This window comes from Anser brachyrhynchus, assembly GCF_964034855.1.
Source record: "Anser brachyrhynchus genome assembly, chromosome: 12".
Classification (NCBI taxonomy): Eukaryota; Metazoa; Chordata; class Aves; order Anseriformes; family Anatidae; genus Anser; species Anser brachyrhynchus.
Window position 1 is genome coordinate 15767743 of NC_137707.1, and position 27455 is coordinate 15795197.

Here is a 27455-nt window from a genome sequence, read left to right on the forward strand (position 1 = left end):
CACAGAAGAAAGGAGAAGAGCTATTTATGCAAGGTGAACAGCACTGGTAAAGGAAAATAAGTTCTGTGCGTGAAACTATACAGAAGTTTTGCTGATGACTTGGGGCTTCTATTTGGGGGGAGTTTAGGGGGTCATTTCTGCTTGTGAAGTTGTATTTTCATTTTCAAATATTTAGTTTGGTCTGTTTCTTTGTTCTGGCTATTGATGTGCGCACGAAGGTCTCGTACAGGCTGAATAGTAATTTTTCCCTTTTGGTGTTCTGCTATCTGGGGGCTCCAGGATTATTTCAGGAGAAAATGTAATTTCAGCAACAACAAATGGCTGTTGAGAGACGGGGGCCCACCAAGAGGGGCCCATCCTTCATCAGGTAGAGTTGTCCTTGATTACTGGCTGTCTTGATTTGGTGTGACTAACCAGCTGGAAAAAGTTTCATGCAAACAATAGATTTGGAAAAAGAATCATGAAGTAAATGCTGTCTTCAAAAGAGGCTCCTGAGTGGCTTTTTCTCTGGAATGTAACACTTGAATACTGGTGTTGCACAAGGACAGACATTAAGTAGAAATTTGTTTGTTAACTTTTTACATATCTGCAATCATTTAGTCAATAATGAACTAAGACTGTGGCAGATGCCAGACTTGCCCGTAAATGCTTCCATTCTGTTTGCAGTAACACAAGGTTATGTATCATTTTTTGTGTATTTTCTAGTGAGATGCTGAGATCACTGCATAAGGTAAAGCTGGTAGGTTTTTGAGTGTCCGCCTTTAAATATTCTCTTAAAGGATCAAAAGAAATTTTCTATGTTATGTTTAAAAGCCTTTACCCACCCCCCTAAAAAAAAAAAAAAAAAAAAAAAAAACCCTCTGGAATTCTTCAGCTCTTGCTCATTTCATAGAACTGCTTTCTCTCAACCAGGATGAGGAAAAGAGTGAGGTGCCTCCCCTCCAGATGCCTATTCAATATGTCAATATGGTAGCATTCCCTCATCTTCCTTTGAGTGAGCTGTCAGAGATCTCCCCTTCTGCTTGAGTGATCCCATATATCTCCTACACGATGAGTTAATGGCAGTCGGGATCCCATTCTGCACTTCAGCCGTCTTTACACCCTTCAGTGCTCCAGGTCCTACATCAGTGGTAGTGCTTGTTGACCCCTTGCACCAATGGTTGTTTCTTGTGGTAGAAATCCTTTCTTCCTCTTAGCTATGAAGTGCTTCTGGATTGTGCATGGGACCAACAGCATCAAGTAATGACAACGCTGAAAGCCGCAGAGACAAGGAGAGGCAAAATTTGGGTTGCTGTAGGAAGCAGCATTGCCAGCAGGCTTAAACAACGGTTTGGGACGCAGCCTGTGCTGAACAGGCAGACGTCTTACCCCAGGAAAATGTGGCCTCTCGCACGTGGGGTGTAATTACAGGTGGATAAACAAGAACCCGTCCAGTTTCATGTCTTGTTCTTTAAGGATGAGAAGTGTGCAGTTTCCCATCAGCATATTATGATGACTGGTAAAAATAGATAGTAAGCTAAAGCTTGAACAGACGATGATATGGATCATAGAGTTACACGATGTCAGAATATTGCTTACCCCATGCGTCTGAAAAATGACAGAAGATTTCTAGGAAATGAAAAGCATATAAATAAACAAGCAGTAAGTATGCAGCTGGAACTCCTAACAGGGAAAGCAAATCTACATAAAAAAAGAGCTTTTCTGCTTGTTTAGACAACACCACTTAACCCTGAACAAATATTTAGATACATTATATTCAGTGGTACTTTTTTTTTTTTTAATGGATGAGGCTATTTGCATATCTCTTTTTACTGAAGCTTGGGGTTCTTGTTCTGTGGAAACTTCCCCTCCTGACGTGGATGAGGCGTTGTTTTCCCAGACACTGGGGGTGCAGCAGTGCTTTTTGTCCAAGGCCCTTTCCTGAGACCTTCCAGTGCAAGTTTGTATATAGCCTCCTCTGTAAAGCATGGTGCCAATAAATCTAATCCGTATTGCTTTTGATAAACAGAAGGCATAACACTACACTTCTTCGCATTTTGTACTTGGCTGGTAATCTGCAGCACACTTCTCCTACCCTTACCCCTCCCCTTTGCAACTGTCGGGTTATATTTAAATGCCGAAAAAACAGAATTAGTTTTGCACATCAACACTGACTTACAAGGCTATTTGAAGTTAAAGCTCTTTGCCAGTTTCCATTTTCTTCACAGTGTTCCCTTCCGCTTCTGGTTTGAAGAAGAAGAAAAAAAAGTTATTTAACAAAACTTGATCTGTTTGAAACTGAAAAGTCCAAGCTGTCCTTCCTGTGCTACCACAGACAGAATGAGAAATGAAGGCTGAAGGGCTAGGCCGATTTCAGGAAAAAATGCCCAAAAAGGTCAGGAAGAAATGGGAGCCTTTTCATTTTGTGCTCCCCGGGTGATATTCAATAACTCTTTTGGTCTTTATACTGTAGGACATAGGCTCATTTGCTCAATTTGGGGTGACAGCAGCATGTTTTGTCAGAACATAGCTGGAGTTTTAAATGAGGACGGCATTCTGAGGCAGTAGGAAACATCCTTTATCTTAGCAACAGGAGGGCATGGAAATGCAAGTTTTTTTGGCAGCAGTAGTATAAATCTAGTGTTTTTGAGGGGCTGACCCGGACCGTGTGGCAGGAATGCTCAGCTTTCCTTTGACGGTGTGATTTCCTGCTTCACGTTTGAGAACTTGTCTGGACTGGATACTGAAGAAAGGCTACATCAATTACTTGAAAGGAAATCAGCCCTGTCTCTGAATGCTTGGCAGTGGGAATATTCATTGTTAAAGGGTTTATAAATATATATATGTATACACGCACGTGCATGCAGGGGAAAAAAAAAAAAACCTAACAAACTCTCCTATATTGTCCAGTTTCTGTTATTACGGTGGTGCTCCTTACCACTCGTGCTTAAAGTTCTGTCAGTTGCAACCCAAGTGACTCCTGCAAGGGGCTTAACTTTGCTTAAAAAAATAATTTTTGGCCTTCAATGTAAAATACAGGGTCCTAGTCTGGAAGGCTTCTCTTCAGATAAAATAAGCTTCTTGGCATGTCAGAAATAAATAGAAACAAATCTGTTCTCAACCAAGAGTGTTTAAATTTATATTTTTCCTAGTTCACTGAGGTCAAGTATATTCTAATTTATTTCCCCTTGAATTTTTCCATCTTTCAAGTCACTGCCATGAGTGTAAGCATCTTTGGATAGTTTAGAAAATACAAAAATGATGAAGTGATATCTTTTTGGAAAGCTGCTGCTGTGTAGTAACTCTTAAGCAGCTGTTACATCTTTTGTGTCAATAATCCTTAAATTAAAGAGTCATTAAGCACTCAGTTACATGATAGATCGTAGTGGCTCAGCGTAAACCTATTGTGTAAATCCATAGTGAGAGGCCTTTTGTTTGCATAAAGCATAATTTTGAGCCAGAGGAGTGCCTTAATATCTATGTGTATGGTGGTGTCTAATGCCTTGGAGTGACTCATGAGAAGTTATATAAAAAAACAATTGTTTGATATGTTTCTGCTTCTTTTCTAATTCAGGAAAAAAAAAAGAGTAAAGCTTTTCATGGTTCTCTTGAGCTTTTGGATCAAAGTTCTACAACTTTTATTTTATTTTTTTTTATTATTTTTGATAGTACCTAGCATAGGGGCACTTCAAACTGATTATAATACTTAACTGCCATGTAAATGGAATATGCTACATCGTAAAAATAAATAATGAGACTGAAATCACGCTGTGAGAAGGGAAGAGTGGAGCAGGCAATGCTGATGCAGGGTGTTCTGCTGGAAGCCTACAACAACGGCAGACCTTACAGTGCATGCTGGTGAAGCGTCCCCTCCCTCCCGACAGCTTGCTTGCTTTGTGCCCCATGCCTGGGGATGCTCGCAGCCGTGGGGGACAGGATGAGGGTGTGGGGGATGGCACGAGTGTGTCACCAGGCCTGTGCAGATCGGTGTTGGTGTGGCTGAGATCACCAGAGGCAGCTCGTCCTGTGCCCAGCCATAGGCAGCGTCCCTCACCCAGCAGTGAGCATGCAGCCCCGGCCTGCCTGATGGAGTGGCCTCGTTTCTATGGCCTCCCTCCCTCTCCATCGTCTTGCACATATTTCAAAACTGTCCTGGACCCTGTAACCCTTGGAGAGAGATTAATTTCCCATGTAACACCCACAGAGAAATTCATGTCCAAAGTATGTTCTTCTGGTGCCAAAAGAAGAACAATAAATGACTGGGAAGAAGTGAAAATATGTTTCCAGACTAGACAAAACCCACCTCCTGTCCTCCCTCGAGCAAAACCACATTGCCATTGCTCTGCTCGGTTCCTGCAGGTTTTAGGGAGGGAGAATGTCAAAATGGAGCAGGCTGTGCGGAGGCTGCTGGCGGAGTTTTTTGTCAGCGGCCTGAAGACACTTTGCAGAGGAGAGGTGTCGAGGCCTGAAGCCGAGCAGCGACGTTTAGGTTTCTGACTCCCAGGCCATTGGTGGAGGGGAAGGAAATTGAGCAGAAGACGTAGACAGGAACATGGTGGAGTGTCTGTCTCCTCAGATCTTGGCTTGCTTTCTTGGTCTCCCTGGAGAGGAGGAGGTGGACCGCCACAGAAGCCTACCTTACCACTGTGCTGCTCAGGGTGGGGAGAGGCCCAGCACACGGCCATGGCACGGGCATGGAGCTCGTCACTGTCACGGTGTGTCGCAGCAGCCTGGCTCCAGGGCAAGCAGGGTCTTCCTGGTCCCCTGCCACACAGAGCGGCCTGTACCCCTCCCTGCTTCAGGTACCTCCCCAGGGTCCCACTTGGTTTTAAACTGAGAAGTTCAGGGAGAGGAGGTAGAGGCAGTGGACTCTGAGGGCCTCACAGTGGCAGAGCCATGAGGAGGCCACATGGTCCCTGTCCCCATGGCCGGCCTCCTCCCGGCCTGCTCGCTGCTGGGGACAGTGTGGGCCCATCAGTGACGTGGATCCAGAGGGGGTAAACCCAAAACTACGGTTTGGCCAGGATTGCTAAATGCCAGGTTATACATAATAACAGCACTTGGCACATCTATCCATGGTCATGGCCAAAGCATCACGGAATACCCATGGATAACTACTTTCGAGTCTTTTTTTTTGGTGGAAAAGGGAATCTTGTTTGCATTTTTCTTTTTTCTGTTTTACAGGGAGCCTTTTAACTGTGGGTTTTCTTTTTTTTTTTTTTTTTCCTTCGATATACGTAGAAATGTAGACCAGCTTTCTATGCAGATGCTTTAAACCAGCATCTGCTTTAAGTTAGTTTTTGACCTAGTCAAAAAAATTCATTCATTACACGGACAAATTGCTGATATCCAAATATTTTATTTAATTAATTGACTGAAGGCAAACTTTTTCTTCAAAATGCTGCAGTTTTTCTTTAAAAGGCGCACTACAAAGTACGAGTGGATTTTGAGTAATCAGACTGTGGTTTAGCTGAACAAAGTTTCCATACTTTTTATTAATATATTTGCCGCATGCAGCAAATAGTTTACAGAGACTCTCTGTAATCATAGCTCATATTTATATGAATTTTATTTTGTGTAAGATCTCTAAAGCAACCACTTTTCTTGCTATCTGAAGCCCTCTCCATTAGACACTTAATTTCCACTTTGTTTTTCCATCAGAGTCGCTGTGACTATTTGAAAAGCATGAAATCTCTAAATTATAGAATCCAAGGATTCTGCTTTCAACCCCCAGTGCAGGGAAACTTTCTGAATACACAAAATTAGAAAAACATACACAGAATAGTTGTTTAAAATTCACAGCTGTCAACATCAAGTGTTTTGTGTAACAGAAAGAATGTAAGAAACATTGAGTTAACAAAATAGCTGCAGATGGATTGGCTCTCTGTGACTTCTCCCTGGTCATTGTCTGCAGTCTGTTTTTCAGGGATTCATTTGCATCGAAGTACAAAGGTCCTCTGTTGGAGCCCCTGCTCAGCATCTCCCTGGGTTCTGCCTTTAAAGGGGCCTTCCTTGCCATGCTGTCCGAGTTTTCTTTGCGCCTCTCTTTAGGATCCGGCAGCAGTCTGCAGTTTTCGCGTCACGTGTGGCACAAAGTGGGCTTTTCGTTTAGAATAAAGCTGGTGGGAGCTTCGGATCCAGGGGCTCTTCCTGTAAGGAGTTACTCGACAAAAAGCTGTATTTGGGCTTTTGGGAAGAAAAAAGTTATTAGGGGGTATTCACATTGCCAGCTTTTTATTTATGCTGCATGACGTGACAGAAATGGCATCGGTGAACATCAAGTGTCGGAATATGTAATTTTGTATGCTAATTATAGCCTGACTTTTCCCACCAACTCAGAGGAAATGCATTATTTATCATTTATTCTGCTTCAGAAGTCATAAAGCACCTTTAAAAACAAACAACTGCATGAATCTGATTACAGTTGTCTCCGATAATCCGATCTACTATAATTAAACTATTAGTGGAAGTATCAACTATATTTTGTCATAAATATTATGCTCTAATAATAATTTATTATTGTTCGTTTTTGTTCTTCCTGCCAGTTTCAATTATATTTTCTGGCTTGTGTAGCAACGGAGGTTCTGCAAGGGGTAAATCTAGGATGGGCGAATTACCTTGTGTGAATCTTAGGCAGAACAGAAATTAGTAGAGAAACTTAGCTGTGCTTTCCCTTTGTTTTACAGAGATTCCAGCTTATACTACAACAGCCAAAGGTTTGTCAGCATTTCCAAAGGGCTGCTTTCAGAGATTTACACCTTGTTGTAGGCTGAAACTTGGCAAACAGGATTGCATGCCTGAAGGGATTTACTGTTTAACATGTCTGAATATTAACATGATTAAGCAAAAATTGGATGAGTTTATTAACCATAACTTGATTAAAGGGTGATTTGTCATTTTTATGTTTGAGAATAACAGCCTTCTGCATTTAATGCAGCAGAAAACAGTTTTTGCTGCTCGGCTTTGTTTTTGTTTAGGGCACGTTTAGTTTCCAGCAGTTCGTCCTGCATGCAGTGAGCAAAGCATGAGCTCAGACCAGAACCTGGCAAACATTCTTTATGCACAGTTCACCCCACCCAAATGAAATAAAATATTTTCCATATTTTTTTAAGCTGTAAGATTTGCCTAATGTAGATAATTTGTCTAAAAGTAGAAGAATGTTTGTGGGAGCAAAGTATTTTTCTCAGCTGCTAGATATTTATGCAAATACCTGTGAACATCCATGGTGGTGACTTCTAAAAGTGCAGCACTGGAGCTAGCTTGAGGAACAGCAGAGGCTGCTGCCTTCAGCCCTGCACCAGTGATGGTTAGCACTAACTGCTCCTAATTAAGCTTGGTCTTTACAGCTATAGTACTGGCTAGTAGTATAAGGAAAATAGTAGAGTTCTCATTTAAGAATTGTTTTAATCGATAGAGAGATTTGATCTATGCTATTTGGCTTCATGGCTCCTAGCTCCCCTGAAGTTAATGGATGTTAGCCATTAGCCTGAATGGTACCAAACTCCTGCACCTTGTGCTGAGAGATGGAGATTAATATAAATCTTTAAAGCCATATCAAACCAAAAATGAGTAAATACAAAACTTGGAAGGCATTTATTCCCTTAAAATATGGAGTAAAAAATTGCAGTTAAAACCTAGTGAAACCATTATTATGGCAGTAAAAAACCCAGCCTAATTTAAAATCCCAATTTCAAGAAATAAACAATGAAGTAATTTAATAAAAGTAACTGCTGAAAAGGACCCTGTATTGATAAATTTTTATCATTACATGTGCCATTGAATTTTAATTAGAATTTAGCTATCTTACATAGTAATTAACCCAAATGAGAATTCTACACAAACTGCTCTAGAAAAGGAGTGTTCATATATGCTAATGACTGCTATGCGTGATTAAACATTGAGAAAATAAATTCCAAATGTATGCTAATAAATGGCAAAATTTACTATGTAGGATTAATATCTAACAGAGGAATAGAAAGATGTTTCAAAGCATGTGTGTATTGTGTAAATCACACATTAGGTTTCAAAACTCAGGGCCCTATCCTGCAAATGGCTTCACTGCAGTCGTGTCCTTCATGTGAGCAGTTCCACTGAAATAATGGGACTACCTATAAGAATGTGTTATTACTGTAAGTTTGGAAAGCTGAGTTGCTAAGAAATTGCTTGACCTTGGAAAATACAATTTTGTCCTTGTTCCTCACCCCAAATATTATATATTTATATATATGTGGTACTTACTTGGATATTACATATAGTTCAACCCCAAAGATCTGGGGCCTTATTCCTTTGGTATGTTTCAGGTGGATTCTAAGAAATATAATGACAAAAGTAATTTATTCACGTCCTGGCTTATCACTATTGGTGGCACTGTCAGATCTTGATTAATTAAACAGTGATTATTTAGCCATGTCTGTCTAGAGCTGCTATCAGACCTCATCCCCCCCACCCCATCCTTTTTTTTTTTTTCATTGTTTGCTGCAGGCTTGCAGTAGGGATTGGAAAATCTGATGAGAAAGATAATAGTTGTCCCCACAAATGTCTGCTCAGTTTTTGTTCAGGGAGAACCAAGGTCTAGCCTGTTCCAGGGCCAAAAATAAAAGTTGCCATGCAGCTCTGTCATATATTTCCTTGAAGAAACAGCTTGGTGAGGTGAAGTGAGGATGGAATGACTGTTTTCTGATGTATGTTGGACAAGAAAACTTAATCTGTGCATGGTACTTGTTTTGGCTATGCTTCAGAAGGCGTCTCGTGTGATGTCACCTGTAAATAGCTGAGAACTTTGACATCAGCTCTGTGTGAGGCTGTTTAAATAAGAGCCTCATTTATAGAATCCTGCTGCCTGTAAAATGGCTCTAATGGTGTTTTCCCCATGCCTGAGGGGAAAGCTAAATAATGAAACCCCAAAGAGTCTGTAACTGGGAAGAAGGAGCACAGGAGGAAGGAGGAGAGAAGGGAAAGCTAATCTCCAGCAGTATAACCTTATCTCGTGTTCTGGTTTTATAGGAGTCAGTAGTTAGAAAAACAGCACAAAGCCACAGTTAGTGATATAAGGCATATGGGATCGTTAAACAAATACTCTGCTGCTTGAAACCAACCACGTGATTCTTTGCTGCTGAACATCTTCAGCATTCTGAAAGTAATTGAGATGTTTGATTGTGCTTCGTTAGCTGTTTGTGATCAGATTTTTACAAACTCTAAAGATCCACAGAGCGTCTGTTATGTGATGCTGAGGCCCTGTGTAAAGCTCGCACCCCTGGTGTATGTGTCTGTTTCTGTAATGTGTGTGTACAGACGTAATTGTGGTCATTTGATACAATTTGGAAAATTTTGTACTCTATTTCAGATTCCCACTTAAAATACAGAGAGCATAAAATCCATGAATATGTTTGCTCTGGGATACCCCACTGTGCGATATGAGTTTGGCCTCTCCAAACAGGACACATATGAGATGACCCAGCAATGACTTTAAATGTTCCTTATTAAGTCTTTTTAGTGTAATGGAATCTTTTTTATTTCAGCCAGAGCTGCAGTTTGTATTTAACCATAAATTCCTCATGCTTTGAGCACATCACAAGGCAAAGCAGTGCAGTCAGTGGTGTTGCAAGCAGACCCACCAGTGTCTCCATCACGCTGGCTGCTGGCGTTCCTCCTTCGGTTCAGGTGCTGTGTAATGCTCAGCGATACCCACAGGTTAGTGTTATCACTGAAACAAGGAAAAGGGCTTTCCCAAAATACTCTGTGAGCAGGCACATACTGGAAGAGTTTGTGCAACCTATTGTTATTTGGGCACTCTACTGTTAACCACCAGACAGCACCCTCCTCTCCTCTCCTCCTTGAGATGATCACTGTGGTTATGGAGGGGAGGACGAACCATTTATGGCAATAAAGAGGTAGCCTTATGTCAGAAATGTTTAACCCCGTTCAGTTTCCCTGCCAGCCAGTGGTGCTGGTTCAGCAGCATGTGCTGTCCTGTTGTGGCAGAGCGCTTCTGGGGACTGATCTGTAAAAAAAAGCCCCGCAGAAAGTGCATCTACTAACTGCAGCGGATCTGTGCATCCTGCGGTCTTTTGGGGTGGATGAAGAAAGTCCTTAACAAAGTCCTAGTCTTAGCTTACTTAATTTAAGAACATATTGAAAAAAATTATGAGCCTTCCTTATTTTATTGTACAAAGCTTTTAGTTAGATTAGGCTTATCCTTAGGGAGAGGATTTTGATTTTCCAGTCTGGGCAGCTTACTAGTCTTTATATAAAATTTACTATTTTAAATGGACATGTTCAAAATAATGCTTTGCAGACATGATTAAATGTTTGAAATATCTTTTTTATAAATTAAATACAGGTCCATGGAAATTCTACTCACATTTCTATTGTTCTTCGTACAATTTCTGACTCTCTGACTTCACCACTGGTTTCTGACAAAGACCTAAAATAATGCCTAGCACCAGATTCCTGAATGTGTCAAGCAACAGTTGTTGAAGATGAACTCTTTTGTTATTGTGGAACAGATCCTGCTGTCATCTCTGTTTTCACTAACCTAGAACTAGATCTCTTCGGTTTTAATTTATTGATATGCTAGAAACTTATTTATTTGCCTCGATTTTCTCCATCACAAAGACAAAAGGTTTACCAGTGCAAAAATCTAGTAGCCTATTATCTTAAGTTTCATGCTCTGTAAGCAATGTAATCCAAGTGTATACTTGCCAAACAGTTTCCAACTGACAGTTTACAAGCATCAGATCAAATAATGGTGATGTTATAGTGCATGTTTGCTACAAATGTAAATATATCAAGTATCTTTATTTGTGTTGTCTGAAGTGAAAGTAACCCAACACCATCTTCTCTGGATATTACCGTCTGAGCATTTTGGGTAAAGCTATAATAATATTTATTTTTGTTTTATGTGATGAACAACAGTCTTAAAACTAATTCTGGTGAATTAGGAGTTGTATTTCTGGGGAGCTAAGTACCACTATTTGACTGCTGTTGTAAAACTTTATTAGGCAATACATCTGACCTCAAATTGGAAATTTGTGTTGGAACCAGTTTAGGAAATCATTATAGCTCTGTTGTTAATTTTATATTTGTCTAATAAAACACAGCAGGCACTACATGACATGCGCTAATGCAGCTGATGCTAGCTGCTAGACATGTTTTTAACTACTGTTTTCTACCTCGTACAGGCACAGGGTAGGAGGGAACTGAATGTAATTTAGTAATAGAGATTACTTTTTTTTTTTTTGCTAGCATATTGTTGCTCTGTAGTTTGTAGCTACTTCTAAGAGGGAGATCAATGTTAATATTACCAAATATATATTTGTATCTACATATATATTTGTAAAGAAAAATATGCATCACCTTGCTGTTAAAGGTGCAGATTGTGTGAATATATTCCAGATTGTATTAGGAGCATCGTAAAGTTCCTAATGATGCTACCTTACCAGATGACTATTTTGTCTTATTTTCAGGAATGAGCATGTTAGAAATGAGATGAAGGAAGGCTAGTTAAGTGAATGCAGTTACAGAAGTAGAAATGACAGCATCCAAAGTGAGAGGAAAACTTGAAGGCTGAATATAATCAAATTAGGTGTGCCAGAGGAGCCCTGTGCCAAAACACAGAATGAATTAGTGCATCGTATCGCAGAGCTGGGCGCACAGCTTTCTTACTAGCTCTATCATGTGGAGAGAGGACTAGTATAATGACAGAATAAGAAATATTGTGTCAGCATCTAAGAATATTGGAGAGGAGTAGAAGTAACTTGCGAAACTGCAAGTTTTTGAGTCAGGTCTCAGTAGTAAGCAAGTTAAACTGAAAAAAGCGCAATCGAAGGTTTTGAAGTCAAAGCAAACTAGGCTAGCATCAGTGGTAGATAACCAAACCCAAACCAGTTAAGTTAGCATTTTTTTTTTTGCATAAGGTAGCTGATTTTTCTAATTTATTTTTGTGTACAAGGGAAATGCAGTAGATCTGATCTGCTTGGAATTCAGTAAAACATGACATGTTGCCCCTTGAGAAGTGCGGAATTCAGCTGCTGAGGATGAGGACTGGTATGGGATCTGTAAGGTGAGCACAGAACTAGCTCAGGATGAGCTTTCAGGAAATGTCTGAGGGAACTGTATCACAAGAGAAGCATTTAGACATAGGGATGCCCTACTCCTATACAGATCACTGTCCCAGCACAGTGCACCGTGCAGGTGCTGCTGGCTCTGTGCTGCACGTACGTAGAGCTCTGCCCATCCTGGCATGCAGTGGCTGTTTCTGTCTCGGGCTCCCTTCTCCCACAGCACTTGGCTCCACCTTGGACACTACTTTGCTCGAAGCTCAGACACGGCTGTCTTGAGAAAGCAGTCCTTTCTGCAGAGTTTTGTAACCTCTTCCCAGTTTACCTTTGCGTTTTCTCTTGAATTGTTAGTACTGGCTAGGTTTGCCCTTTAGCATGGAGCCCAGTCCCATTCAGTTTAGGCAGTGAACTATGATTCTTCTGTTTTATTTATGTTAAATACAAAAAAAAGTGGTGCTATGCATTTAGTGACCCCTGGTTATGTGTGGCTTATCCTGAGCCCTGTCTCTTATCACTTCTGTCTGTATTATTATCGCTCTCATTGCAGTAGCCTCCTGGCAGTGTGTAGCTTTGTGTTGGTTGGCTGCCATATTGATCATGAGAAAGAAAATTTACATTCACATATTCATGCTTTGCTGCCTGCTTTCTTTGCATTGCCACTTTGCATGCTCAGCACTTCTAAATACCAAGGCCATCTTCATTCACTCGCTCACTCATTCAGTCAGTAAGTACTACAGAACTAGATGTGAAACCTAAAGCATACCAAGTACTAGCTGTGCTGGGTACAACCCTGCTGGAACTTTCATCCGCCTGAAACCACTGATTTTTGCCCAGATGACTGAGTGCATAAGCATGGCTGTATAAGAAATGTGGACTCTGTTCTCACATCAGCTTTTCTGGGGTCAGTAGGCAGTATTAACAGGGCTTGTTTAATTTATGTTACTTATTAGGAGGTTTTCTTTTCCTTTTTGCTGTTTAGAAAATGGCAACATGAACACTGAATTAAAATTAAAAGTGTTAGAAAGAATGCCCCATAAATGTTTCAGCTATTTTTAAGATTTTAACTCATTTGTTTTTCATTTGTTCGTGTTTAATTCTATTTATAAAAAGCTTGGTCTTTACACAAAGTAAAAAAAAAAAAAAAAGAGGAAGAAGGAGAAGTGTACGTTGACATACTAAGTGAAAAACCTCAAGAAAAATTACAGTAAATTAAAATTTATTTCCCAAGGGATAGAACATATTTCAGTGGGATGAAGGAAGAAACTAATAGACTTTCTATGAACAGCCATTTTTATTTGAAGAATAAGCTTTCAGGCAAATATAATTCTGCAGCCTCCTGAGGAAAGCCTTTTTCTTCTTGTTAGGATAATACCAATTAAAAAGTGAACAATTAAAAGCACTGAAAGTTTGTCAGTGTACGTTCTCTATGGATCTGTGCTTTCCCTCGTGCTGTTGCTTGCTGAACACGCCTTGTACTGCCGGTATGGCACGCAGTGCATCTGTGCTTCCTGTCTGCAGCTAGTAATTAGTTAATGCTGCCAGACACGAACGAATTGTGTCTGCTCATCTCAAGTACTTGCTAACAAATCAACCCTTTGGGGAGAATTTTACCATTTGGGAGCGATGCAATGTGACATTTTGGTTTCTCTCCACCTCACCTGTTGCTTTCTCCCCAAGTACCTGTTGTGGAGGCGTAGAAGGGCTTTTTGTTCTCATTTGCTCCGGATAACATCAGTGGTGTCATGCACGCTTGCACTGTTACAGGAGCACAGCCTGGATGGCAGGGCTGTGCTGCAGTTCACGTGTGCAGGCGAGTAGGCAGGTTGAGAGAAGAAAGCAAATTCCTTAAAACAGCTTTGCTGCAGAGGATGATGTAGAATTAAATAGTACCCTACAGAAGGGCAGGGTTTGCAGGGGGAATCAATCACAGACTGGGCAGAAATTGTCTTTTTTCAGCCATCGTAATTTTCCCCAAGTCATCTTCTACTAACTCACACTTTTGTATAGGTGCTGTCTGTCCTTAGCTGTGCTCAGCATGGACAGGCTGACACCTTGTCCCCATTAGCCTCTTCTCCGCTCCACAGGTTGTAGTTACTTTTGTCCCCTCTTTTTTAATTATTTTTTTTAAGTTGATAACAACAGCACGGACATTAGATGAGCAGTCCTTAATGTACCCTAAGCTCCATATCTGTTGCTTTTCTTGGACCTAATAATGGGTTCTCTGCTTGAAATGGTTCTCTTTTTACACAGTATAGTTTGCTTTCATAAAGGATGTAACGTCTTCCTTTAAATTTGGTCTCTCATACTATCGTTCTTATCCAACATCAGCTTCCTGATAATGACAAAACGTTAAAAGCCATCCTGCTTTTGAAAAGAGTTTTGAAACCATGAAGTCTAAAGAAGAAAATCTGCATTTTATTTAAAAAATAAAAAATCCTGGTATCTTGCTAATGTCATGCAGGATCAACAGACACTTCAATTTCTTTACTTTCCAGTGGAAGAAGCTAAGAAGCTGTGATGTTCTGGAGATGACTTCTAGCTGTTAATGGTGTGCAATAGCTCGCGCAAGTTCATATTCTTTGTTGTGTGAAACTAGATCCCTATTGAAATACTCATGAAAACAGTGACCTCGTGGCCTGCTTCACAGCTCTGTTATCGATCCTCCTCATTATATATTCCTTTAAATGTACTTAGGTATATATTTTTTCTAGCTTGAAGAAATGTGACTATGTATACCATGAGGGAGTTTTGTTTGGGGTGCAGACAATTATAGGGAATTTACCTCGGTGTTTAATTTTTATGCTTTAATTCCTCAGTTTTAAAGGCAAGGCTACTTGATCTGATTTATGATGGCAGTGCGGAGTTGTGAGGGAAAAAAGAGAAATTTTTGTTCATTCAAACCACATGGTTCTCAAGGCCTTGAAAATTTTAGTTGCATTAAACATGGAAGGTACCATCATTTTTCACAGATCTCCTTGAAAATCCATTTCTTACACACAAAAAAAATCACAATTTCACAATGTTACATGTTTAGAAAGTTGAATGAAAATACTCCGTGGCTAATCTTGACAGTTCTAACTTGGAGAAAAGCCAAGGCCCCAGAACAATGCACAGCCAGTGCATTTGTAACACGATACAGAAATCAATACACATGACCAGATTTTCCAGTCCACCACGCTTATTTTGCAAACCCGTCAGAGGTCTGGCTGGGAGCATTCCCCATGTCAAGGAGACTTGCTGATGGCCAAAAGCTGGTGAGGATGGTAGAGCTGCCTCCACTGCCAGCTGGCCTAGCCCTCACGGCCGGATGAGGGAGAGCACCCAAAGCGTGCCGGGGCTACCGATGGCTGGAAGGGTGCATGGGGCTCCCATCGCCCCAGATCCTATTCCTGTCTGTGCTGTCCTACATAGGTGATGCTAATAGCAGAAATTACATCGTGTGTCTGGTAGCTTTCACTTCTGAGGAAATAGCTAATGCTACATACACTTTCTTCTTACCAAGAGGAGCAGAAATATCTTTAAGTCATGACCGTGTTTGCATGACTGCACAGCGGTGCGTTTGCTGTACTCACACCAGTCAAGGGCTTGTGCTCGGTAAGTCTGATGCAGCCTCTTACAAACCTTTCAGACTGCCCAGTGTTGGATAGTCTGAAGCTTCCCTGTACAGCAACCCTCCCTGCTAACAGCCACCTAAAGTTCTGGGGAAGGGTTCTTCTCTTGAAGCTGCAGCTTTGTGTGAAAGAGGCGGTATTTTTATAGGAGGACAGAGAATTTGGGAAAAATGCTCTTGCAAAACCTAGCTCTTTTTTTTGTTGTTGTTTGTTTGCTTGTCTAGACAGCCAGGGTACTTTGCTTTGGACTGTGCGGTGTTGATGGATTTTAATCCCCAAGCTATTTTTGATTCCTGGGCACATTTATGACATATGCAGTCAGCTTTTTTTTTTTTTTTCCTCCTTCAAGATGCATGCATCCATAGACTTGAATGGGTGTAGGAAAGATAAATGGCTAAGGGAAAAGGAAATTAGTCTGAATGTTCTTAGAGCAGGAGCAAGGAGACTCTATAAAGGCAGACTGTGTGACAGAGATAAAAACTAAATGAAAATTAAGGCTCAAGAAGAGGCCTGGCTGATAGGGGAGAAAGGAAGTCCAAATATGTTCAGATAATACCCAAAAGATGAAATGTAAAAAATGCTCCATTAAATCCCATTTCCCTCTTACTTTGATATTTTAATTTCCCATTTCACTTCCTTTTATAATTTCCTTCTACCCTTCCAATGATACTCACTCTCTAGTGAAAACGTACTGTTGCAAATCATTCTCCCAAAGACCGATCCTTTAGCTCAGTAGTGTTCAGGATCTACAAATTTAGATTTCGATACCTATCAGAATACAGAGCTGGCAGGAGGGTTTGCTTTGCTTTATAAATTTCTGTCTGGAAGTTCAGAAGTGGAAAGGCAAAACCAGTGAAAGGTATGTGTTCTTCTGAAATACAATGGCAAAACTGAGATATACAAAATTAATACTTGCTTTGCATCATGATGTGGAGCTCAAGTATCCCCACAAACAGCTTTAGTTGTTTAATTATTTTCATTTTGTTGCTAGTTTCTTGTATATAATAATTTGTCCACTTAGATTTATGTTATTGCAGGCTACTGTCCAGCAAAGCACTTAAGCACTCAATTAACTTTAAGCACATAAGTAGTCCCGTTGCTGGACTGGGGCCATAATAAAGGAAGAGGATGTTTCAAGAGAGATTGCTTTTTCTTCTTTCTGTTGTTGTTGTTTTAAGTGTCAACAGCACAGTTTATTTAGTTGCCTTTTAGACAACTAGTAATCTTATTTAGTAATCTTATTAGTAAAATTGGCAGGATTAAGAGGATATTAAACAAAATCTGTGTGTTTTCACATCAGTTAAGATTTGTACTGTATTCCCATGGAATACAACAATTCTGTTGTGCAATAACTGGATTTTAATGTAACCAAGTCACTTAAGATTTCATTAAAACACATTTATTAAATTACTTGGCTGCCTTGGAATTGTGGGCTGGAAGTAGGAGCTAGCTCCAGTTCAAAACGCAGAGAGGTTTTTCGGACTGGGAAAGAACATTTTGTAAGATCTTTTTGCAGTTTTTCTTCATCAATCAAAGCACATTTATTTACCAAGGAACATGTAGTGAGTGTTAATTTTATGGATGTTCCTCTGTGTCCAAAACGAAGCCATCTGTCCCCGAAGGCAGACAGGGTAAGCAGTCTGTCCGTCGCGTTGGCGTGCCCTGGCAGGAAACCTGCCACATCAGTTCCGTCCCTCTACGTTCTCATCATTTTCGGTTACACATTTTTACCATTGAGAATCTAGTAATCAATAAAAGATATTTTGTTTTTACATGGAAACCTCAGTGAAATGAAACCTCTTAATGAAAAATACTTTGTGAAAACCAAGGAATTAAAAGCTGGCAGCAAAACAGGACAGCCACCACATATGAGGAGCGAAAAAAAAAAGTCTGCTCTGTCCCCTTAAAAACAAACAAAAAGAAACATCCCTAAGAAGGAAACAGCATCTCTGACTTCGTCATCTACTTACTTGACAGACAGTTTCCTGGTACTATTAGAGTAAATAACCCGTTTGCCCAGAATTCACTCATGAATTCTCCAGTTTCTGAATATTAACGTTTCTGGCAGTAATTTTCTTTTCGAATTTGCTGAGATTAAAATACGAAGCTTTAGTAGGTGGGTGCTGTTTGTACTGTATCTGGATTTCCTTTGACAGTCGATGTGTTTGTAATTGCAGCCGAATGGCTTCGGTACTCGGACCTGCTCCTTTGATATACGCAGGTGATTACTAACGTTTCTTGATGGTCTAGGGGGATGGCTTGGTAGAAAACGTCGAATTCTTGCAAAGTAATTTCTCACGTCTTCTGATGTTTTTTTATTGAGCGCTTTGATCTTTGTTCTGCAGATGTGGAAATAACATCATCTACAACCTGTAGGCGTACTCTGCACTTTCTCAACTAATTGTTCTGTGCATCTGACAACAAGATGCAAATTTACCCAGATCTGTCTACAAAGAGGCTTCCCTCCTGCCTGGCCTTTTTTGTAGAGAGTCAAACAACGTTATTTTTACCCACTTCTAAAAATTGATTCTGAGCATATCTTTTGACATGCCTGCTTGCCTTCCCCACTCCCAGATGTCACCAGCTCCCTGCCTGCATTACAACATCCAGCTTGGCTGGCACATGGGACCGAGCTGGGAAGGACGAGAACAGTTTGAGACAGAAAACAGTGTTCCGTAGCTCGATGTCCCTGTCTGTGCTGAGGAGCAGGAGTGTCACGTACTGATTATCCACTTCTTCTTACACAGTGATTTACATGCTGATGGGTGCAGCCTTGTAATTACCCAGGCGTGTTCACCCTACATCCCAAACGAGACAGCCCAGGCGTTAGCAGGAGAACAGCTGCAGTGGCCTGGAAGCTGGGGAAATACAGAGGTGGTCAACCTGAGGTGAGCTCTGTGCTGCGATAACTCTTATCAGAACTAGCTAATTTTAAAAAGTGCCAACATCCCCGCACTAGGCAGTGCAATCAGTGAGTGTTGAAATACCCCAAACTAGGGATGCCAGTTGCTTCTCCTTACATGTGGACTTAAGAGGAGAGCAGGTTCTCAGCCTTCTCTTCTCAAGTGTCATTTTACCTTTGTATAAGCTGCTCCTCATGCCCCAGTGCATTTATATAGCTCTCTTATTTGTGAGAATGTTTTTGAATCCTCTGGAGAACCAGAACATCTCATGGCTTTTGCATCCAAATGTAATTTAATTGCATTTCTCTGTTTTTTGAAGATGTTGGATCCTTTTCAGCAATCCTCTCACATAACCCAGCTGAATTTCCACTTGAATTTTATTTGAAAAATGCTTGAATAAGGAGTACCGTGAAGAGTCAGTTGTCATCCTTCTATGTCATTAGTAGTTATTAACTTGATTTCCAAAAGTGCTGAGCAACTAAAGCTCTTATGAGAGATTAGCACAGGAACTGCTGATACCAAGTTCCTCCTCTGGAGAGTACATGATACCTCAAAGTCATCGGTGGGGCTGGGTGGAAGGAAAGCCATTTCCACACTGTGCTACCTTCCCAGACTCCTCACTGGCATGAGAAAGAGAGATACGAGGACTAACAACAGACCAGGTGTGATTTCTTGTATATTTTGGGAAATCTTCACAGGGGCTGTCACTCAGTGTGACTCTGATACTGACAATGGTACTGCTTGCTTCTGTGCACACAGTTTGGAGCAAGGTGACTCCTCATCTGGCATTCATGTAGATAATAGCAGAACACAATGCTGGGGAGTTTGGTTGTGTCTGTTCCTTTAACAACAGGGCATATGAACCCCTGATGTGACACTGAAGAGAAATATCTCAGAATATAGGAAATTTTCAAAGTTGCATACACTTCACACGTGTAGCATTTGCTATCGGTATAATCTTTGTTAAATATAAATCTTAAAACTGCTGAGTTTGAGTGTTTACTACTGAAAAAGATTCATAGTCCTTTTCTGATGACTTGATGGTATGGCCAGACTGGTGATACTGGTGGAATCCTGGCCCTGGTGAAATAAATGGCCCAAATCACTCTGGCTTTGTTTAGATCATGAAATTGCCCTTGAATTCAGCAGTGGTAGATGTTAAAGTGGGAAAAAGAACTTATTTTGCTTTATTCAACTTCCAACTCTGTGCTCAATTTCCCTGTGTTTTTGTTCCTTGCTGTCGTTACATATTTTGCTGGTAATAAATTGGAACCATAAATATCTGCACCTCAAATTAAGTTCATTTCCAAATGATTTTAATATAACTTTCATTAGAAATGAAAATTCCAGCAGCTTTTTATGATGTAAAATATGTTCACAAAATAAGCATAAACATATGTACGCATATGTATGTCTGTGCATATATATGCATGAAAGTATATAATGGATCTAGATATTAGTTTTGCTTCTTAGAAATGAATGTCACAATATATTCAAGATGCAGTAATGTATTACTTTTCTTATTGCTTTAAAAAGCCTCGAATTCTTGTAGAATATGGTTTAGTGGGTCAAACATCCCCTTTCCTCTCATTTATCAGCCCTTTGATCTCGTGTCAGTTCTAAATGTTGGCATGCTTAGGCCAGAACAGTGTGCTGCAAGATCACAAAAAGGCATAGTTATATCTTTAAAAACTTATGGGCATCCTGGTGCTACATCCCAGCATAGCTTAGCAGATGTGGTATTGAGTTCCCCCAAGTCTTCACTGCCCCTTTGTCTATTATTTTTTTTATAGTTTTGTTCTGCATTCCTTCCACTCAACCTCAAGTAGATGGAAGCCTGTTAGTTTATTACTTACATATGTCTGCACCCTTTTACCTCAGCAGGGAAAGACAAAATATTGAGGAGGACTGTAGGTTTGGGATGGTCAGCTAATCCTTCCCCACCTTGAACTAATCGCCAGGCTGATGTGTTATTGTGCTGAGCTCTGTTCTTCAGCGCATTGCCAGTGGGGTTTCAATTTGTAGAAGCATAAACAGATACTAAAGTAAAAAGAATGGTGCAGTGATTTGTTAGCAGAGTTCAGATCAAATTATCACAGTGCTCCCCTGCTGACAGTCCTAACAATTACCTCCTTTTTCTTGGTCTTTCAAATGTTTTCTGTTTCACTTACATCTCGGTAAATAGTGTGCTTCTCACTGCGTTTTATTTATTTGCCTACGAAAGGGGAAGAAATTTGAACCCTTGACTTTCATTCAAATATCTGAATTTCTATACATTTTGTGCTAACTTAGATGCGTTAAGAAGTTTTTGTTTTGTTTTTTTAAATCGGCAAGGTGACTAAAAGTGGTTTCAGCTTTCCAGTTAGTACCTGCTTTTGTAAAATTTTCTAGCCCTTTTACAGCTTTATGATAGCACAGATCTTGTTGAAATTGGAAATCTTTTGAGAAGAGCAGCTACTAAAGAGGAAATGGGTAGAAAATTGTATATATTAAGCAAATATTAAGATTTTAAAGCATTTGAGTCCTATGTTGAAGGCAAATTGGATGTGTCAGTAGATAATATTCCCTTTTTGTGGAATATAGGCAGTTGATGTTCTATACAAGTTGTCTAGAATTAACTTCAACATTTGTTTCCACTCTTTTTCTTCCTTTCCCTGTTTTCAACTCTTGACTTTCACTCTTGCAGTTATATTTGTCTGCTTCTTACAATTCTAGTGGGACTGATTTATCATCATTTGCTAACATATCTGTCTCAAAATCTGAGCTTTGATCAGCTTGTATTTTATAACTTACATCTGTTCTATGTTTAACCTTTTGTAATGCTGTTTCTCAAAAATATTATCTAGTATAACAAAAGAATCGTTAGTCTATTTGTTCTGTTAAACCTAAAGGAAAAAAAAATCCTACGTACCTGTCTACTTTGTTGTATTTTTGTTAATGTATCAGTGATTTTTTTCGTTAAATCTATAAATCTATCACTCTGTCTTTTTCCTGTGATTGCTGCTGAACTACAAACTCCATCATCCTTTTTCTTCTCTACTTTTTTTCCTGTGATTACATCTTTTTGTGCTTCACAGCATCACCACCAGCAGTGTCACTGCTCTGGCCCATTTGCTGCTGCGGGGTCCAGGTCAGGCTTCCAAAAAGGTAAACGTGGGGATTAAAAGTACTCCCACAGCGGGCTGCAGGGGAAGGCAGAAAGCTTCTTGGATTGGACTAAAACTTGCTGGACTTAAAGTTCTATCTGGGGCTGCCTTACTGACATTAATCCTTCTGCAAAAATAAGTCCTTGAAGTGAAATAGATGGATAGGAGGTTTGGCGAAGCATTGAGATAGATCTGTATATTCTGTTACTACCTAATCTGTCTTTGAGAAAAGAGGTCTAATTTAAAAGGACCTGCCTTGAGACTGCCTCTGTCTTGGCTCAGGCTGATGTACACGAGGACAAGAGTGAGAGATGCATGAACAATGCTGTTATATTTCTGTTTATAACCCACATCCCAGCTTATAAACAAGTGAACCTTGCCTAGCACCAATCAGGCTATTAACATAGACGAAATAATAAAATATTCCTGGAGAGGATTTTTTACCCTCTTCCTACTTTTCCTTCCTCAGATTTAAAGGGACAAATAGGTAAAGTCCTATTCTGCTTCACTTTTGACAGAGACAGCCATCGTGCAAGGGCCAGCAGAAAGGGAACATAGCCCCTTGTTCCTTGGAGAGAAATGCTGTTGATGCTGGGGGGCTCCATGGCTTGTTTGCTGCACTGATGTGACTACAGCAGTAGCCTGAGACTAGCCTAAGCTGTTCTCCAGCTTTGAATAAGCTTTTGAAGTCCTCAGTTAAGCCAGTCCATAGCCACCAGGAGTAGATGCACAGACTGCTTGATCCTGACTGTATCAGTGCCTGGGAGAATCTGGCCTGAGGATCCATCAGAGGAGAAATACCCACAAAAACTCTAAGTAATTACAACTCGTGTCTTTCCAACGCAGTAGAGACTTTTAATATAAATGGAAATTTTATTGGCATGGGGGCTGAATGTCTTGGCATAAATGGATTCAGGGGGAGCTGTACTTGCTTATAACTGAGCAAGTTTTGGCTTCAAGAGTGGAAACCGTTGAGGAGCTATAAATTTTGAGCCTACAAGGGCATTACAAAAGACAGAAGGGTAACCAGCATGGCATCAGTTCCTTCAGAAAGATTATGAGCTATGGAAAAAGATTAGTTACGTTTGCTGCAAATAGCTTAGAAAACTTGGGTTAGGTACGTTGAATGTATTGAATGGATCAGTGCCAGCAAATACACCTGTATAGTGATTAATTAGAAACAGTGAACCAAAGAGTGACTTTTCAGGTAGGAAGTAGCATACAGTATAATCAATGTATTTGGAGTATGTTTGGATGAAAGGATAAAAAGTGGGAGAATAGTCAGTAACATGAGCAGTTAATGAATGAAATGTGGTCATAGATCTAGACTAGGAGAGTAACCACTCTCTTTGCCACTTGAGATGGTTCTCAAGAAAAGTATACAGCACTGTTCCTGTTTATGAGCAGGGAAATGAAGGGGCAAACCCAGGAACTGAATTTCCTTTTCCTTGATTCCTTCCAATATTACTTTCCACTATTATAATTACAAGACCAGAGACATGACAGTTGACTATTCTCCTACACACAGATTTCCCTAGTAGAAGTCTATCTTATAGATATTCATCCCATTTCATTTTATTGTTGTCCTGGGACCTTGCAAGATTCTGTTCTGCATGATTTAGTCTCCAAAAATGTCCACTGTTGCCAAAATGTTAAAACTTGTACAGGCAAATTCTTTTATGGACTTCCTCCTTATTCCACAATATTCTTTTGAAGATGTAAATATTGAGATAATTTATTACAGATTGAACAGAAACATTATTTTTCATTTTCAACTTGGCATCTAATGGTGTTGAGCATTTTGCCTTATCCCTAGTAAGTTATTGGACTAGTTCATGTTTTGATGTGCACCAGCTACATGTAGACCAGAAATGCATGCTCCCCTAAAAGAACCCCAGCTGACTTGGGGCTTTCACGTTGATTTTTATTTTGGTAGCATACACCTTCCTTGAAGACAATATAGAAGTACTGGCTAAAAATTACAGAATATATTTTTTTGCTCAGAGGACTTCACAAAATTTTAATCTTTGAAAAATGCAGAAGCCCATTAAAGATAAAGAACATAAACAAGTGTAAAGCACTTCTTAAAGTCTTTGACAAAGGTCGCAGGTGTAGGGAGGTCAAAGTGATATCTTGTTCTTCTAAATATTTCAACAGATACACAGACTTTTGATTGCATTATCTATTAAAAAATTGCTTTGAACCTTCCGCCAGTGCAGACCACTTATGCTTTCTCAAACCAACAAAGGTTCGGTCAGCAGATAAGAATTTCTGACCATGGAGGGGCAGCTGCTTTCCTTTCATCTTTCCTCTGGTGTGTACATGAAATGTTTGCTTAGCCTGGCCCTGCTATCATGAGGACTTTTTTTTTTTTTTTTCTTAATCCTCCCTCTAATTTGAATCCTACACCCAGTCTGCAAATATGACATGAAGAAAATTTAGATTTCAGCAGTGCAGGCTTAATCCTGCTGGATGCTGAGCATTTCAGCAGTGGTTCAGCACAATACCTAGCCTTATCTGACTATGCATATGCTTATCTGTAAGCCTAAACTTAAGCATACGATTAAACGCTCTGATTGATTAGGACTAATGATCCTCACTGAAGTACTGAGCCCTGTGAGGGAAGTTTGTTTTACAGGCAATTTTGCTGTTGTTTTTCTTCTATTGTTACTTAGCATCAGAGGAGATAATTAAGGAAGTGTTTGTTTTAAGAACACCACAGCAATTTCTGTAATTTTTTTTATCTGATTCTTGAAAATCCACTTGTGACTGGTCCTGTGTTTATTAGTCTTTTATTACATATTTTTCTTCAAAAGCAAACATGATCTCTAGAAATTGTGCCACTGATATCCAGGTGTGTCTTTTCCTTCTCAAGAAGCTTAATCTATGTGCAATGTTAATGAGAAAAATATTAAGACAAAATGTGTAAAATTGCTTCCTAGAAAGGTTTAATCTATATGTAAATGTAGAGTTGCGTATGAGAGAACTGGCTAACAGTATCCCGAAGGAAAGACAGTATTCATGTAGACTGGATCATTATAAATGTATGCTTTCAGATGCTGCCTTCTTTAACATTACATGGTTTCCTAATGAGAAAAGTTTGCCTTTTGTTTTTACTTCTTTCTCTCTGTCTCTCTGCCTTTCTTTCACTCACCTCTCTTCTTTTTAGCCAGCTAAGTCTGGTGGAGCGAGTAGTATGATTGAAACTGGGAGAAATTTTGATTTGGAAGTTGTTGACTTTTGAGTGAATCCTGAAAAGGATGAATGTAAAGCAGTAACAGGTCAGCTAATTAATGATTTATGAGATGTTGACTTCCATAGATGTTTAATAAGGATCTCTCGTCTGCATGCTACATTGCTTGAAATGGTGTGGAAGGCAAACCTCAAAGACCAGAAAGCAAACCTCAAAGACCTCTGTTTGAACACGGAGAAGGCTGTCATCCTTGGGATGTTAGCAAGTGTTGCCTTCACCAGCGAGCTTTCCCAGGCAGACGTTGGGCAGGGAACTATGAAGTTCTTCCATCTGTGTCTTGGAGTGAGACCGTGTGCTGGTAGGTGCTTTAAGCAGTGATTTTTGAATACCCCATTCAGTAGCGGCAGACCAGGATACAGTAAATAAGGGTAACAACTGCTCCCATTTTATCTACAAGGAAAGGGAATTCTTCTGGATGGATTTGTTATGAGCAAAATGTATTGCCTCCCTGCCTCTGTCATCCTCACCACCACAGTAAACCTTTTGTGGGACTTTGCAGGGAAAGGAATAGAGAGCTTGAAGACATATGAGGACAAGGCAGCAATCAAGCTACATTTTCTGAGGGCTGAGGGGATCTTTTCTCCCTTGCAGGATTCCATTAAGTTTTCTTAGCATTAAACTGCAAGTATTTTAAGCTACTGAACTCTGGAAAAGGAGCCATGTGCTTTCATGATGCTCAAACTTTGATCCTAAGTTGCTGTAAAGCTCCAGTTCAGCAAAATGCTTAAGTGTGTGCTTGATTTTAAATACATGAATACTTACAGTGACAGAATGGTCAAGAGCAGCAGGAAGTCTGCTTTGCCTCACAACTAAGCCACTATGTAACTTATGAGTATGGTGTATTATCAGTCTAGCATACCTATTTCTATGCAACCCTGCCATGGAAATGCTTTCCCTAGAGTTGGTGGGATTTAAATATAAACTTAATTTAGGAAGAGCAGGGGATGAGTGTGTATGCTTGATTTATATGCATTTTATCTTCTGGTGGCCTAAATAACTTCTTGCATCCTGATTTAAATTCTTAGGCTGTTTAAGTATTTTTCCCTGCAAGACTTAGAGTTTTTCTGGAAACACTGTGTTGTTTCTTTCATAAAGTCATTACAGTGAGCTGTCCAGATTTTTGTTTTAACATCTGTGCATTTAATGAATAATGGCTGAAGTCTTTCCTCATCTTTTATTGATTGAGGACTTTTTCTACATCTTGTGTATGACGTGGTTTTGCTCTAATGCCTTGTATATGGAAGTCTCTATGTGGTTATTTTCCAGATTTGTGTAAATTAGGACATCTGAGCTAGTAGTTTCAATATTGAAAATTTATATTATTTGAAGACAAAATCACTAGCTCAGAGTTCAGAGGGAATGAAGGTCATACTGCGCAGAGAACCATGTTCTGTTTGCTGGCGGGTCTGACATCTGAGGATTACAACATCTGTGATACATGGGCCTGGAGTTCTTCACCAGGGTAAATTTCAAATGGCAGTCCTGATCTGGTACTAGTGGAATCAACAAGAGCTTTGTAATGTACTTCAGGCTATGCAGAATCATGACCAAATGAAAAATGTAGACTATGAAACCCAAATATTTCAGAATGAAGTCTCCACAGAACAGTATTTCACTGATCTTTTTTCTTTTTTCTTCATAGTTCTTTGGTACCATTAAGCTTTTTCTATAAAGGAGATAAAAGCTCTGGCATGTTTGCTTATTTTCCTTAACATGGAGCTTTTTCATAGGAGAATAAATGTTTTTCACTGAGATTTACATGTTGTCAAGGCTATCAGTGACAATATAGTGTGGTTACTACTTGACACGTGAGGGGATTCTGTCGTTCTAGTGTCTATAGCAACTGTAAGCCCTTGCAGTCTGCTTTCTTGTGTTATACAGGGCACAGAATTTGAGGAGGGTCACAGGAGGACCCCCCTATGTAGACAGAAGCAAAATACCAAGGGAAGTAATAATCATCAACAGTATTAGTCAACAGTGTATTGAGAAAGTGCTTTTTTGATCATTTTACATGTGGTAGTATCAGCAGATCTGTAGTTCCAATGATGGCAAACCTCTAGGAAAAGGATTGGATATGGGTTCTGACTCTCAAGTGTTTGTAGCTCTACCACTGTCCACGTGGTAGAACATGGCCCATTTTAATAATGATGGGAAAAAGTGAAATGCTGCTGTCATTACATCTGAACTTGTTGCATTCATTCGCCAAGTCAAGCACATACTCACCAAGCATTAGCATTTGAAATAAGATTAATTTCTGGGATCAAAAGACAGCATTTTGTTTCTTTTGCAACATTTCAGTTGCCGAGATGCATTTTGATTACACTGATCAAAGAGTCATTGAGCATCGGAAGCTAATATTGGCCGTGATTCTGTCTGACGTATTTTGCACTGTGTCATGTCTAACCCTTTGTCATGATTAAACATTCATTTGCACCAACTAGGGTGCCTGACAGTCTTACATCATAAAGCATTTTATTCAGTGCAAATTAGGATTCAGTGCGCTC

General features: G+C 39.9%; 1 protein-coding gene across 1 annotated transcript in view; it reads left to right on the forward strand.

The window, feature by feature from the left end:
* LOC308176832 (uncharacterized protein) overlaps positions 1 to 27455 on the forward strand; it is a 173530-nt gene that overhangs the window by 42602 nt on the left and 103473 nt on the right. The window lies entirely within an intron of this gene.